At 42.0% G+C, this 13549-nt stretch overlaps 21 non-coding genes across 21 annotated transcripts; 4 read left to right on the plus strand and 17 right to left on the minus strand.

Moving 5' to 3' along the window:
• Nucleotides 1–753: 753 nt before the first annotated feature.
• Nucleotides 754–824, minus strand: trnag-ucc (transfer RNA glycine (anticodon UCC)). Its single transcript has one exon. It is a non-coding gene; the product is annotated as a tRNA-Gly (tRNA).
• A 578-nt stretch (nt 825–1402) lies between these two features.
• Nucleotides 1403–1473, minus strand: trnag-gcc (transfer RNA glycine (anticodon GCC)). The gene has a single exon. It is a non-coding gene; the product is annotated as a tRNA-Gly (tRNA).
• Nucleotides 1474–1935: 462 nt separating this feature from the next.
• trnae-cuc (transfer RNA glutamic acid (anticodon CUC)) lies at nt 1936–2007 on the plus strand. Its single transcript has one exon. It is a non-coding gene; the product is annotated as a tRNA-Glu (tRNA).
• A 344-nt stretch (nt 2008–2351) lies between these two features.
• Nucleotides 2352–2422, minus strand: trnag-ucc (transfer RNA glycine (anticodon UCC)). The gene has a single exon. It is a non-coding gene; the product is annotated as a tRNA-Gly (tRNA).
• Nucleotides 2423–2615: 193 nt separating this feature from the next.
• On the plus strand, nt 2616–2687 carry trnae-uuc (transfer RNA glutamic acid (anticodon UUC)). The gene has a single exon. It is a non-coding gene; the product is annotated as a tRNA-Glu (tRNA).
• Nucleotides 2688–3000: 313 nt separating this feature from the next.
• trnag-gcc (transfer RNA glycine (anticodon GCC)) lies at nt 3001–3071 on the minus strand. Its single transcript has one exon. It is a non-coding gene; the product is annotated as a tRNA-Gly (tRNA).
• Nucleotides 3072–3950: 879 nt separating this feature from the next.
• Nucleotides 3951–4021, minus strand: trnag-ucc (transfer RNA glycine (anticodon UCC)). Its single transcript has one exon. It is a non-coding gene; the product is annotated as a tRNA-Gly (tRNA).
• Nucleotides 4022–4599: 578 nt separating this feature from the next.
• On the minus strand, nt 4600–4670 carry trnag-gcc (transfer RNA glycine (anticodon GCC)). Its single transcript has one exon. It is a non-coding gene; the product is annotated as a tRNA-Gly (tRNA).
• Nucleotides 4671–5546: 876 nt separating this feature from the next.
• trnag-ucc (transfer RNA glycine (anticodon UCC)) lies at nt 5547–5617 on the minus strand. Its single transcript has one exon. It is a non-coding gene; the product is annotated as a tRNA-Gly (tRNA).
• A 578-nt stretch (nt 5618–6195) lies between these two features.
• On the minus strand, nt 6196–6266 carry trnag-gcc (transfer RNA glycine (anticodon GCC)). The gene has a single exon. It is a non-coding gene; the product is annotated as a tRNA-Gly (tRNA).
• An 876-nt stretch (nt 6267–7142) lies between these two features.
• Nucleotides 7143–7213, minus strand: trnag-ucc (transfer RNA glycine (anticodon UCC)). The gene has a single exon. It is a non-coding gene; the product is annotated as a tRNA-Gly (tRNA).
• Nucleotides 7214–7791: 578 nt separating this feature from the next.
• trnag-gcc (transfer RNA glycine (anticodon GCC)) lies at nt 7792–7862 on the minus strand. The gene has a single exon. It is a non-coding gene; the product is annotated as a tRNA-Gly (tRNA).
• An 879-nt stretch (nt 7863–8741) lies between these two features.
• Nucleotides 8742–8812, minus strand: trnag-ucc (transfer RNA glycine (anticodon UCC)). Its single transcript has one exon. It is a non-coding gene; the product is annotated as a tRNA-Gly (tRNA).
• Nucleotides 8813–9390: 578 nt separating this feature from the next.
• Nucleotides 9391–9461, minus strand: trnag-gcc (transfer RNA glycine (anticodon GCC)). Its single transcript has one exon. It is a non-coding gene; the product is annotated as a tRNA-Gly (tRNA).
• Nucleotides 9462–10340: 879 nt separating this feature from the next.
• trnag-ucc (transfer RNA glycine (anticodon UCC)) lies at nt 10341–10411 on the minus strand. The gene has a single exon. It is a non-coding gene; the product is annotated as a tRNA-Gly (tRNA).
• Nucleotides 10412–10989: 578 nt separating this feature from the next.
• Nucleotides 10990–11060, minus strand: trnag-gcc (transfer RNA glycine (anticodon GCC)). The gene has a single exon. It is a non-coding gene; the product is annotated as a tRNA-Gly (tRNA).
• Nucleotides 11061–11936: 876 nt separating this feature from the next.
• On the minus strand, nt 11937–12007 carry trnag-ucc (transfer RNA glycine (anticodon UCC)). The gene has a single exon. It is a non-coding gene; the product is annotated as a tRNA-Gly (tRNA).
• Nucleotides 12008–12200: 193 nt separating this feature from the next.
• On the plus strand, nt 12201–12272 carry trnae-cuc (transfer RNA glutamic acid (anticodon CUC)). The gene has a single exon. It is a non-coding gene; the product is annotated as a tRNA-Glu (tRNA).
• Nucleotides 12273–12616: 344 nt separating this feature from the next.
• On the minus strand, nt 12617–12687 carry trnag-ucc (transfer RNA glycine (anticodon UCC)). The gene has a single exon. It is a non-coding gene; the product is annotated as a tRNA-Gly (tRNA).
• A 193-nt stretch (nt 12688–12880) lies between these two features.
• Nucleotides 12881–12952, plus strand: trnae-uuc (transfer RNA glutamic acid (anticodon UUC)). Its single transcript has one exon. It is a non-coding gene; the product is annotated as a tRNA-Glu (tRNA).
• Nucleotides 12953–13265: 313 nt separating this feature from the next.
• On the minus strand, nt 13266–13336 carry trnag-gcc (transfer RNA glycine (anticodon GCC)). Its single transcript has one exon. It is a non-coding gene; the product is annotated as a tRNA-Gly (tRNA).
• Nucleotides 13337–13549: the final 213 nt, after the last annotated feature.

Consider the following 13549-nt stretch of genomic DNA (forward strand, 5'->3'; position numbering starts at 1 on the left):
TTACTTGCCCATGTATATGTTTATGCAGTAATTAATGTGCATTTGAACTATCAGCCCAGGAGTACTAGCAGCATGTGTGGGGCAGAGTTACCTGATCCATCTGGACATCTGTTTGACTTTTTAAAGTAGACACATGTTGCAGTCAAGAAGACAAACATCCCAATGGCAGCAAGATGAACAACACAACAAACTGAAGAAATTTGCTACAGTAAAAATAAATGGGCACTGTTCCAAAAATCAGAAATATTTACAAGGCCACATCAAAATTGCAGTCTTTTGCAACGTATGCTAATTCTTGTAGTCTGTTAAAAATGTTGTTTGCTTCATGCAGGAATTTCCCTCATGGTCTAATGGCTAGGATTTGGCGCTCTCACCGCCACGGTCTGGGTTCAATTCCCGGTCACGGAATCCACCATGTTTAAAGGAGAACTCACCTGAAACCCTAGTTTAGCCTATGCACATAATGACACACATTATAAACCACTTTTCAATAGAGACTTATCTAAGACTTGAACCAACCTTGTCATTTGAACACATTCTAAACAAGGGATTCCAAGAGAAGCAAATATTTCTCAGCATTTGAATGATTTCTCTGGCAATATAGACATGAAGATGGAAAATTCGACACTTCAGTAGTGTGTGGGCTATGTTTTCCATGTCTTGGATCAACATTAGACATTACAGGTTGACATTTTACAGGTTTTATTTGAATAATATTTAGCATGAAGTTTAATTCTCAAAAACACTAATCAATGCATTGGCTGGGAATTGAACCCAGGTCAACTGCTTGGAAGGCAGCTATGCTACCACTATACCACCAATGCCCACTGTGTCAAAAGGACACCGCATTAAAACTAGAATGTCTAAGACTGTGCAAAGTTGTGCAAGGAAGAGTCCCCACATCCAGTCCAAGAACCCATCATTGTTGCACAGTAGCCCAAGCCATTCACCCGCCCAGCTATGACATCCCCTATGCTACCAATGCCAACTCTCTTGAAGCATTTCCACAGGAGAATTTCCCTGATGGTCTAATGGCTAGGATTTGGCGCTTTCACCGACACGGTCCGGTTTCAATTCCCGGTCAGGGAATCCTCTATGTTCAAAAGGAAACTGGCATGAAACACTAGTTTAACCTACAATAACACACATCCTGAACCATTTTTCAAAGAGAGACCAACCTTGCGTGTTGACCACATCCTAAAGAAGATAACCCAATGAATGAAAGCATCTCTCAGCATTGAATGATTTCTCTTACAAGATGAAAACGCCAGCATTTCTGTAGTGTGAGCTAAGCTTTCCTTGTCATAGATCGACATTGGGCTTTTTACGTTGACACTCTACATGTTTTAATGAAATACTTTGACACAAGAAGGTTACTGAACATAACAAAAACAGCAATCAATGCATTGGCTGGGAATTGAACCCAGGTCAACTGCATGGCAAGCAGCTATGCTACCACTATACCACCAATGCCCACACAAGTGATGCTACCCCCACATTAAAGGTAGAATCTCCCAGCCTGTGCAAATTTCTGCAGGGAAGAGTTCCCGCCTCTAGTCCAAGAGCCCATCATTGTTGCACAGTGGCACAAGCCATTTACTTGCCCATGTATATGTTTATGCAGTAATTAATGTGCATTTGAACTATCAGCCCAGGAGTACTAGCAGCATGTGTGGGGCAGAGTTACCTGATCCATCTGGACATCTGTTTGACTTTTTAAAGTAGACACATGTTGCAGTCAAGAAGACAAACATCCCAATGGCAGCAAGATGAACAACACAACAAACTGAAGAAATTGGCTACAGTAAAAATAAATGGGCACTGTTCCAAAAATCAGAAATATCTACAACAAGGCCACATCAAAATTGCAGTCTTTTGCAACGTATGCTAATTCTTGTAGTCTGTTAAAAATGTTGTTTGCTTCATGCAGGAATTTCCCTCATGGTCTAATGGCTAGGATTTGGCGCTCTCACCGCCACGGTCCGGGTTCAATTCCCGGTCAGGGAATCCACCATGTTTAAAGGAGAACTCACCTGAAACCCTAGTTTAGCCTATGCACATAATGACACACATTATAAACCACTTTTCAATAGAGACTTATCTAAGACTTGAACCAACCTTGTCATTTGAACACATTCTAAACAAGGGATTCCAAGAGAAGCAAACATTTCTCAGCATTGAATGATTTCTCTGGCAATATAGACATGAAGATGGAAAATTCGACACTTCAGTAGTGTGTGGGCTATGTTTTCCATGTCTTGGATCAACATTAGACATTACAGGTTGACATTTTACAGGTTTTATTTCAATAATATTTAGCATGAAGTTTAATTCTCAAAAACTCTAATCAATGCATTGGCTGGGAATTGAACCCAGGTCAACTGCTTGGAAGGCAGCTATGCTACCACTATACCACCAATGCCCACTGTGTCAAAAGGACACCGCATTAAAACTAGAATGTCTAAGACTGTGCAAAGTTGTGCAAGGAAGAGTCCCCACATCCAGTCCAAGAACCCATCATTGTTGCACAGTAGCCCAAGCCATTCACCCGCCCAGCTATGACATCCCCTATGCTACCAATGCCAACTCTCTTGAAGCACTTCCACAGGAGAATTTCCCTGATGGTCTAATGGCTAGGATTTGGCGCTTTCACCGCCACGGTCCGGGTTCAATTCCCGGTCCGGGAATCCTCTATGTTCAAAAGGAAACTGGCATGAAACACTAGTTTAACCTACAATGACACACATCCTGAACCATTTTTCAAAGAGAGACCAACCTTGCGTGTTGACCACATCCTAAAGAAGATAACCCAATGAATGAAAGCATCTCTCAGCATTGAATGATTTCTCTTACAAGACGAAAACGCCAGCATTTCAGTAGTGTGAGCTAAGCTTTCCTTGTCATAGATCGACATTGGGCTTTTTACGTTGACACTCTACATGTTTTAATGAAATACTTTGACACAAGAAGGTTACTGAACATAACAAAAACAGCAATCAATGCATTGGCTGGGAATTGAACCCAGGTCAACTGCATGGCAAGCAGCTATGCTACCACTATACCACCAATGCCCACACAATTGATGCTACCCCCACATTAAAGGTAGAATCTCCCAGCCTGTGCAAATTTCTGCAGGGAAGAGTTCCCGCCTCTAGTCCAAGAGCCCATCATTGTTGCACAGTGGCACAAGCCATTTACTTGCCCATGTATATGTTTATGCAGTAATTAATGTGCATTTTAACTATCAGCCCAGGAGTACTAGCAGCATGTGTGGGGCAGAGTTACCTGATCCATCTGGACATCTGTTTGACTTTTTAAAGTAGACACATGTTGCAGTCAAGAAGACAAACATCCCAATGGCAGCAAGATGAACAACACAACAAACTGAAGAAATCTGCTACAGTAAAAATAAATGGGCACTGTTCCAAAAATCAGAAATATCTACAACAAGGCCACATCAAAATTGCAGTCTTTTGCAACGTATGCTAATTCTTGTAGTCTGTTAAAAATGTTGTTTGCTTCATGCAGGAATTTCCCTCATGGTCTAATGGCTAGGATTTGGTGCTCTCACCGCCACGGGCCGGGTTCAATTCCCGGTCAGGGAATCCACCATGTTTAAAGGAGAACTCACCTGAAACCCTAGTTTAGCCTATGCACATAATGACACACATTATAAACCACTTTTCAATAGAGACCTATCTAAGACTTGAACCAACCTTGTCATTTGAACACATTCTAAACAAGGGATTCCAAGAGAAGCAAATATTTCTCAGCATTTGAATGATTTCTCTGGCAATATAGACATGAAGATGGAAAATTCGACACTTCAGTAGTGTGTTGGCTATGTTTTCCATGTCTTGGATCAACATTAGACATTACAGGTTGACATTTTACCGGTTTTATTTCAATAATATTTAGCATGAAGTTTAATTCTCAAAAACTCTAATCAATGCATTGGCTGGGAATTGAACCCAGCTCAACTGCTTGGAAGGCAGCTATGCTACCACTATACCACCAATGCCCACTGTGTCAAAAGGACACCGCATTAAAACTAGAATGTCTAAGACTGTGCAAAGTTGTGCAAGGAAGAGTCCCCACATCCAGTCCAAGAACCCATCATTGTTGCACAGTAGCCCAAGCCATTCACCCGCCCAGCTATGACATCCCCTATGCTACCAATGCCAACTCTCTTGAAGCATTTCCACAGGAGAATTTCCCTGATGGTCTAATGGCTAGGATTTGGCGCTTTCACCGACACGGTCCGGTTTCAATTCCCGGTCAGGGAATCCTCTCTGTTCAAAAGGAAACTGGCATGAAACACTAGTTTAACCTACAATGACACACATCCTGAACCATTTTTCAAAGAGAGACCAACCTTGCGTGTTGACCACATCCTAAAGAAGATAACCCAATGAATGAAAGCATCTCTCAGCATTGAATGATTTCTCTTACAAGACGAAAACGCCAGCATTTCAGTAGTGTGAGCTAAGCTTTCCTTGTCATAGATCGACATTGGGCTTTTTACGTTGACACTCTACATGTTTTAATGAAATACTTTGACACAAGAAGGTTACTGAACATAACAAAAACAGCAATCAATGCATTGGCTGGGAATTGAACCCAGGTCAACTGCATGGCAAGCAGCTATGCTACCACTATACCACCAATGCCCACACAAGTGATGCTACCCCCACATTAAAGGTAGAATCTCCCAGCCTGTGCAAATTTCTGCAGGGAAGAGTTCCCGCCTCTAGTCCAAGAGCCCATCATTGTTGCACAGTGGCACAAGCCATTTACTTGCCCATGTATATGTTTATGCAGTAATTAATGTGCATTTGAACTATCAGCCCAGGAGTACTAGCAGCATGTGTGGGGCAGAGTTACCTGATCCATCTGGACATCTGTTTGACTTTTTAAAGTAGACACATGTTGCAGTCAAGAAGACAAACATCCCAATGGCAGCAAGATGAACAACACAACAAACTGAAGAAATTTGCTACAGTAAAAATAAATGGGCACTGTTCCAAAAATCAGAAATATTTACAAGGCCACATCAAAATTGCAGTCTTTTGCAACGTATGCTAATTCTTGTAGTCTGTTAAAAATGTTGTTTGCTTCATGCAGGAATTTCCCTCATGGTCTAATGGCTAGGATTTGGCGCTCTCACCGCCACGGTCTGGGTTCAATTCCCGGTCACGGAATCCACCATGTTTAAAGGAGAACTCACCTGAAACCCTAGTTTAGCCTATGCACATAATGACACACATTATAAACCACTTTTCAATAGAGACTTATCTAAGACTTGAACCAACCTTGTCATTTGAACACATTCTAAACAAGGGATTCCAAGAGAAGCAAATATTTCTCAGCATTTGAATGATTTCTCTGGCAATATAGACATGAAGATGGAAAATTCGACACTTCAGTAGTGTGTGGGCTATGTTTTCCATGTCTTGGATCAACATTAGACATTACAGGTTGACATTTTACAGGTTTTATTTGAATAATATTTAGCATGAAGTTTAATTCTCAAAAACACTAATCAATGCATTGGCTGGGAATTGAACCCAGGTCAACTGCTTGGAAGGCAGCTATGCTACCACTATACCACCAATGCCCACTGTGTCAAAAGGACACCGCATTAAAACTAGAATGTCTAAGACTGTGCAAAGTTGTGCAAGGAAGAGTCCCCACATCCAGTCCAAGAACCCATCATTGTTGCACAGTAGCCCAAGCCATTCACCCGCCCAGCTATGACATCCCCTATGCTACCAATGCCAACTCTCTTGAAGCATTTCCACAGGAGAATTTCCCTGATGGTCTAATGGCTAGGATTTGGCGCTTTCACCGACACGGTCCGGTTTCAATTCCCGGTCAGGGAATCCTCTATGTTCAAAAGGAAACTGGCATGAAACACTAGTTTAACCTACAATGACACACATCCTGAACCATTTTTCAAAGAGAGACCAACCTTGCGTGTTGACCACATCCTAAAGAAGATAACCCAATGAATGAAAGCATCTCTCAGCATTGAATGATTTCTCTTACAAGACGAAAACGCCAGCATTTCAGTAGTGTGAGCTAAGCTTTCCTTGTCATAGATCGACATTGGGCTTTTTACGTTGACACTCTACATGTTTTAATGAAATACTTTGACACAAGAAGGTTACTGAACATAACAAAAACAGCAATCAATGCATTGGCTGGGAATTGAACCCAGGTCAACTGCATGGCAAGCAGCTATGCTACCACTATACCACCAATGCCCACACAAGTGATGCTACCCCCACATTAAAGGTAGAATCTCCCAGCCTGTGCAAATTTCTGCAGGGAAGAGTTCCCGCCTCTAGTCCAAGAGCCCATCATTGTTGCACAGTGGCACAAGCCATTTACTTGCCCATGTATATGTTTATGCAGTAATTAATGTGCATTTGAACTATCAGCCCAGGAGTACTAGCAGCATGTGTGGGGCAGAGTTACCTGATCCATCTGGACATCTGTTTGACTTTTTAAAGTAGACACATGTTGCAGTCAAGAAGACAAACATCCCAATGGCAGCAAGATGAACAACACAACAAACTGAAGAAATTTGCTACAGTAAAAATAAATGGGCACTGTTCCAAAAATCAGAAATATTTACAAGGCCACATCAAAATTGCAGTCTTTTGCAACGTATGCTAATTCTTGTAGTCTGTTAAAAATGTTGTTTGCTTCATGCAGGAATTTCCCTCATGGTCTAATGGCTAGGATTTGGCGCTCTCACCGCCACGGTCTGGGTTCAATTCCCGGTCACGGAATCCACCATGTTTAAAGGAGAACTCACCTGAAACCCTAGTTTAGCCTATGCACATAATGACACACATTATAAACCACTTTTCAATAGAGACTTATCTAAGACTTGAACCAACCTTGTCATTTGAACACATTCTAAACAAGGGATTCCAAGAGAAGCAAATATTTCTCAGCATTTGAATGATTTCTCTGGCAATATAGACATGAAGATGGAAAATTCGACACTTCAGTAGTGTGTGGGCTATGTTTTCCATGTCTTGGATCAACATTAGACATTACAGGTTGACATTTTACAGGTTTTATTTCAATAATATTTAGCATGAAGTTTAATTCTCAAAAACACTAATCAATGCATTGGCTGGGAATTGAACCCAGGTCAACTGCTTGGAAGGCAGCTATGCTACCACTATACCACCAATGCCCACTGTGTCAAAAGGACACCGCATTAAAACTAGAATGTCTAAGACTGTGCAAAGTTGTGCAAGGAAGAGTCCCCACATCCAGTCCAAGAACCCATCATTGTTGCACAGTAGCCCAAGCCATTCACCCGCCCAGCTATGACATCCCCTATGCTACCAATGCCAACTCTCTTGAAGCATTTCCACAGGAGAATTTCCCTGATGGTCTAATGGCTAGGATTTGGCGCTTTCACCGACACGGTCCGGTTTCAATTCCCGGTCAGGGAATCCTCTATGTTCAAAAGGAAACTGGCATGAAACACTAGTTTAACCTACAATGACACACATCCTGAACCATTTTTCAAAGAGACACCAACCTTGCGTGTTGACCACATCCTAAAGAAGATAACCCAATGAATGAAAGCATCTCTCAGCATTGAATGATTTCTCTTACAAGACGAAAACGCCAGCATTTCAGTAGTGTGAGCTAAGCTTTCCTTGTCATAGATCGACATTGGGCTTTTTACGTTGACACTCTACATGTTTTAATGAAATACTTTGACACAAGAAGGTTACTGAACATAACAAAAACAGCAATCAATGCATTGGCTGGGAATTGAACCCAGGTCAACTGCATGGCAAGCAGCTATGCTACCACTATACCACCAATGCCCACACAAGTGATGCTACCCCCACATTCAAGGTAGAATCTCCCAGCCTGTGCAAATTTCTGCAGGGAAGAGTTCCCGCCTCTAGTCCAAGAGCCCATCATTGTTGCACAGTGGCACAAGCCATTTACTTGCCCATGTATATGTTTATGCAGTAATTAATGTGCATTTTAACTATCAGCCCAGGAGTACTAGCAGCATGTGTGGGGCAGAGTTACCTGATCCATCTGGACATCTGTTTGACTTTTTAAAGTAGACACATGTTGCAGTCAAGAAGACAAACATCCCAATGGCAGCAAGATGAACAACACAACAAACTGAAGAAATTTGCTACAGTAAAAATAAATGGGCACTGTTCCAAAAATCAGAAATATCTACAACAAGGCCACATCAAAATTGCAGTCTTTTGCAACGTATGCTAATTCTTGTAGTCTGTTAAAAATGTTGTTTGCTTCATGCAGGAATTTCCCTCATGGTCTAATGGCTAGGATTTGGCGCTCTCACCGCCACGGTCTGGGTTCAATTCCCGGTCACGGAATCCACCATGTTTAAAGGAGAACTCACCTGAAACCCTAGTTTAGCCTATGCACATAATGACACACATTATAAACCACTTTTCAATAGAGACTTATCTAAGACTTGAACCAACCTTGTCATTTGAACACATTCTAAACAAGGGATTCCAAGAGAAGCAAATATTTCTCAGCATTTGAATGATTTCTCTGGCAATATAGACATGAAGATGGAAAATTCGACACTTCAGTAGTGTGTGGGCTATGTTTTCCATGTCTTGGATCAACATTAGACATTACACGTTGACATTTTACAGGTTTTATTTCAATAATATTTAGCATGAAGTTTAATTCTCAAAAACACTAATCAATGCATTGGCTGGGAATTGAACCCAGGTCAACTGCTTGGAAGGCAGCTATGCTACCACTATACCACCAATGCCCACTGTGTCAAAAGGACACCGCATTAAAACTAGAATGTCTAAGACTGTGCAAAGTTGTACAAGGAAGAGTCCCCACATCCAGTCCAAGAACCCATCATTGTTGCACAGTAGCCCAAGCCATTCACCCGCCCAGCTATGACATCCCCTATGCTACCAATGCCAACTCTCTTGAAGCATTTCCACAGGAGAATTTCCCTGATGGTCTAATGGCTAGGATTTGGCGCTTTCACCGACACGGTCCGGTTTCAATTCCCGGTCAGGGAATCCTCTATGTTCAAAAGGAAACTGGCATGAAACACTAGTTTAACCTACAATGACACACATCCTGAACCATTTTTCAAAGAGACACCAACCTTGCGTGTTGACCACATCCTAAAGAAGATAACCCAATGAATGAAAGCATCTCTCAGCATTGAATGATTTCTCTTACAAGACGAAAACGCCAGCATTTCAGTAGTGTGAGCTAAGCTTTCCTTGTCATAGATCGACATTGGGCTTTTTACGTTGACACTCTACATGTTTTAATGAAATACTTTGACACAAGAAGGTTACTGAACATAACAAAAACAGCAATCAATGCATTGGCTGGGAATTGAACCCAGGTCAACTGCATGGCAAGCAGCTATGCTACCACTATACCACCAATGCCCACACAAGTGATGCTACCCCCACATTCAAGGTAGAATCTCCCAGCCTGTGCAAATTTCTGCAGGGAAGAGTTCCCGCCTCTAGTCCAAGAGCCCATCATTGTTGCACAGTGGCACAAGCCATTTACTTGCCCATGTATATGTTTATGCAGTAATTAATGTGCATTTTAACTATCAGCCCAGGAGTACTAGCAGCATGTGTGGGGCAGAGTTACCTGATCCATCTGGACATCTGTTTGACTTTTTAAAGTAGACACATGTTGCAGTCAAGAAGACAAACATCCCAATGGCAGCAAGATGAACAACACAACAAACTGAAGAAATTTGCTACAGTAAAAATAAATGGGCACTGTTCCAAAAATCAGAAATATCTACAACAAGGCCACATCAAAATTGCAGTCTTTTGCAACGTATGCTAATTCTTGTAGTCTGTTAAAAATGTTGTTTGCTTCATGCAGGAATTTCCCTCATGGTCTAATGGCTAGGATTTGGCGCTCTCACCGCCACGGTCTGGGTTCAATTCCCGGTCACGGAATCCACCATGTTTAAAGGAGAACTCACCTGAAACCCTAGTTTAGCCTATGCACATAATGACACACATTATAAACCACTTTTCAATAGAGACTTATCTAAGACTTGAACCAACCTTGTCATTTGAACACATTCTAAACAAGGGATTCCAAGAGAAGCAAATATTTCTCAGCATTTGAATGATTTCTCTGGCAATATAGACATGAAGATGGAAAATTCGACACTTCAGTAGTGTGTGGGCTATGTTTTCCATGTCTTGGATCAACATTAGACATTACAGGTTGACATTTTACAGGTTTTATTTCAATAATATTTAGCATGAAGTTTAATTCTCAAAAACACTAATCAATGCATTGGCTGGGAATTGAACCCAGGTCAACTGCTTGGAAGGCAGCTATGCTACCACTATACCACCAATGCCCACTGTGTCAAAAGGACACCGCATTAAAACTAGAATGTCTAAGACTGTGCAAAGTTGTACAAGGAAGAGTCCCCACATCCAGTCCAAGAACCCATCATTGTTGCACAGTAGCCCAAGCCATTCACCCGCCCAGCTATGACATCCCCTATGCTACCAATGCCAACTCTCTTGAAGCATTTCCACAGGAGAATTTCCCTGATGGTCTAATGGCTAGGATTTGGCGCTTTCACCGACACGGTCCGGTTTCAATTCCCGGTCAGGGAATCCTCTATGTTCAAAAGGAAACTGGCATGAAACACTAGTTTAACCTACAATGACACACATCCTGAACCATTTTTCAAAGAGAGACCAACCTTGCGTGTTGACCACATCCTAAAGAAGATAACCCAATGAATGAAAGCATCTCTCAGCATTGAATGATTTCTCTTACAAGACGAAAACGCCAGCATTTCAGTAGTGTGAGCTAAGCTTTCCTTGTCATAGATCGACATTGGGCTTTTTACGTTGACACTCTACATGTTTTAATGAAATACTTTGACACAAGAAGGTTACTGAACATAACAAAAACAGCAATCAATGCATTGGCTGGGAATTGAACCCAGGTCAACTGCATGGCAAGCAGCTATGCTACCACTATACCACCAATGCCCACACAAGTGATGCTACCCCCACATTAAAGGTAGAATCTCCCAGCCTGTGCAAATTTCTGCAGGGAAGAGTTCCCGCCTCTAGTCCAAGAGCCCATCATTGTTGCACAGTGGCACAAGCCATTTACTTGCCTATGTATATGTTTATGCAGTAATTAATGTGCATTTGAACTATCAGCCCAGGAGTACTAGCAGCATGTGTGGGGCAGAGTTACCTGATCCATCTGGACATCTGTTTGACTTTTTAAAGTAGACACATGTTGCAGTCAAGAAGACAAACATCCCAATGGCAGCAAGATGAACAACACAACAAACTGAAGAAATTTGCTACAGTAAAAATAAATGGGCACTGTTCCAAAAATCAGAAATATTTACAAGGCCACATCAAAATTGCAGTCTTTTGCAACGTATGCTAATTCTTGTAGTCTGTTAAAGATGTTGTTTGCTTCATGCAGGAGTTTCCCTCATGGTCTAATGGCTAGGATTTGGCGCTCTCACCGCCACGGTCTGGGTTCAATTCCCGGTCACGGAATCCACCATGTTTAAAGGAGAACTCACCTGAAACCCTAGTTTAGCCTATGCACATAATGACACACATTATAAACCACTTTTCAATAGAGACTTATCTAAGACTTGAACCAACCTTGTCATTTGAACACATTCTAAACAAGGGATTCCAAGAGAAGCAAATATTTCTCAGCATTTGAATGATTTCTCTGGCAATATAGACATGAAGATGGAAAATTCGACACTTCAGTAGTGTGTGGGCTATGTTTTCCATGTCTTGGATCAACATTAGACATTACAGGTTGACATTTTACAGGTTTTATTTCAATAATATTTAGCATGAAGTTTAATTCTCAAAAACACTAATCAATGCATTGGCTGGGAATTGAACCCAGGTCAACTGCTTGGAAGGCAGCTATGCTACCACTATACCACCAATGCCCACTGTGTCAAAAGGACACCGCATTAAAACTAGAATGTCTAAGACTGTGCAAAGTTGTGCAAGGAAGAGTCCCCACATCCAGTCCAAGAACCCATCATTGTTGCACAGTAGCCCAAGCCATTCACCCGCCCAGCTATGACATCCCCTATGCCACCAATGCCAACTCTCTTGAAGCATTTCCACAGGAGAATTTCCCTGATAGTCTAATGGCTAGGATTTGGCGCTCTCACCGCCACGGTCCGGGTTCAACTCCCGGTCAGGGAATCCACCATGTTTAAAGGAGAACTCACCTGAAACCCTAGTTTAGCCTATGCACATAATGACACACATTATAAACCACTTTTCAATAGAGACTTATCTAAGACTTGAACCAACCTTGTCATTTGAACACATTCTAAACAAGGGATTCCAAGAGAAGCAAACATTTCTCAGCATTGAATGATTTCTCTGGCAATGTAGACATGAAGATGGAAAATTCGACACTTCAGTAGTGTGTGGGCTATGTTTTCCATGTCTTGGATCAACATTAGACATTACAGGTTGACATTTTACAGGTTTTATTTCAATAATATTTAGCATGAAGTTTAATTCTCAAAAACACTAATCAATGCATTGGCTGGGAATTGAACCCAGGTCAACTGCTTGGAAGGCAGCTATGCTACCACTATACCACCAATGCCCACTGTGTCAAAAGGACACCGCATTAAAACTAGAATGTCTAAGACTGTGCAAAGTTGTGCAAGGAAGAGTCCCCACATCCAGTCCAAGAACCCATCATTGTTGCACAGTAGCCCAAGCCATTCACCCGCCCAGCTATGACATCCCCTATGCTACCAATGCCAACTCTCTTGAAGCATTTCCACAGGAGAATTTCCCTGATGGTCTAATGGCTAGGATTTGGCGCTTTCACCGCCACGGTCCGGGTTCAATTCCCGGTCCGGGAATCCTCTATGTTCAAAAGGAAACTGGCATGAAACACTACTTTAACCTACAATGACACACATCCTGAACCATTTTTCAAAGAGAGACCAACCTTGCGTGTTGACCACATCCTAAAGAAGATAACCCAATGAATGAAAGCATCTCTCAGCATTGAATGATTTCTCTTACAAGACAAAAACGCCAGGATTTCTGTAGTGTGAGCTAAGCTTTCCTTGTCATAGATCGACATTGGGCTTTTTACGTTGACACTCTACATGTTTTAATGAAATACTTTGACACAAGAAGGTTACTGAACATAACAAAAACAGCAATCAATGCATTGGCTGGGAATTGAACCCAGGTCAACTGCATGGCAAGCAGCTATGCTACCACTATACCACCAATGCCCACACAAGTGATGCTACCCCCACATTAAAGGTAGAATCTCCCAGCCTGTGCAAATTTCTGCAGGGAAGAGTTCCCGCCTCTAGTCCAAGAGCCCATCATTGTTGCAGAGTAGCCCAAGCCATTCACCCGCCCAGCTATGACATCCCCTATGCCACCAATGCCAACTCTCTTGAAGCATTTCCACAGGAGAATTTCCCTGATGGTCTAATGGC

Source organism: Oryzias latipes, chromosome 1 (genome assembly GCF_053564925.1).
Source record: "Oryzias latipes strain Hd-rR chromosome 1, Olatipes_Hd-rR_3.1".
Lineage (NCBI taxonomy): Eukaryota > Metazoa > Chordata > Actinopteri > Beloniformes > Adrianichthyidae > Oryzias > Oryzias latipes.